We start from the raw sequence: 1,246 nt of genomic DNA, 5'->3' as shown, positions 1-1,246 counted from the left end.
CTCTCTCTCTCTCTCTTGGTTTTAAACCTTTATTGCGAGCCTCCAGTTGTCCAGGGCAGAGGAAACTTCCAGCTGAGTGCAGACCTATTTTACTCTGAAATGAGACGTTGTTAGGAAAAGGCTGTTTTCAGGATACGCTGATGCTGCTGTGTGATCGATGAGGGTTTCAGGGTTTAGCGACCTGAGGCTGAGGAGAGAAGTAACAGGGCAGCACACAGGGGTTTAGAGCAAAATCACCCCTGTGTGATACTATACTTTGCTATTTCTCTAATAGCAACTGAAGGTTGGGCATCCTAAATTAAAAATAAATGGCATTTCTTTGAATAAAAGCAAATCAAGTGATTACAATTTTCAAAGGAGAATAGAAAGTGGAAAAGTAGTCGTAATCATTTTATAGATGAGCTCCCATATTTGAGTAATACATGGATATATTGCGGAGTGAACTGGTCTTTGGATTTTCAGTTGATTTAAAGTGTGTCACCATTTTAAAAGAAGAGAACTCAGCTGCAATGTTCGATTGATAAAGTGTCAAATTACAGTAATATTGTACGAATCGTGATCTGGATAGTTTGAGCTGGAGGCCTTCACTGTTAAAAAGTACTATTCAAAGTACTATGTACAGCACAGTTCCTTGCATTTCTGCATCCATTACTGTAATGGCAACATGTAATTACTGTAATCAAGTGAAGAGAAAGGCGCTATATATTTCACAGCTGTGAATGACATTATCAAGAATCAGCCATTAACACAGCACTCAAGGTGGATAAAATGATATGAAAATGAAAGAGGCAAAAATGATGCATCAATGTTAAATTATAGTAATAACTTAAATAACCGAAATTCTACTTTAACAAAGTTTCCTGATTTACATCAAATGAAGGTAAACAAGCATTTAGTGGCAACTTACTGATCACTTTTTAAACCTACATAAAAAAAAAATGTGTTAAGGTTAGATACCCAGTCTAACTCAACATACACAAAAGGGCTTTTGTGATTTTTGTGTGTGTTGACAGTACTAGTTGATTTTGCACAGACAATACTTGATTGTACTTGATTGTACAGTAATGCATTCCCTGCTCTTTAACCTTAACTCTAGCCTGTTCTAACCTCTTTGCATCTACTGAATCTGCAATACACATGTGCCATTACCGTAATTTATATCTTCTAATTAATCAACACTGATATTCTGAGAGTTTGGAGTTTCATTTTCAATTTTATAAATGTGATTATCATGGATTAAAACGTC

This window comes from Sander vitreus, chromosome 17 (assembly GCF_031162955.1).
Source record: "Sander vitreus isolate 19-12246 chromosome 17, sanVit1, whole genome shotgun sequence".
Taxonomy (NCBI): Eukaryota; Metazoa; Chordata; class Actinopteri; order Perciformes; family Percidae; genus Sander; species Sander vitreus.
The sequence above is the reverse complement of the archived record's forward strand: the minus strand, read 5'-3'. Positions refer to the sequence as shown.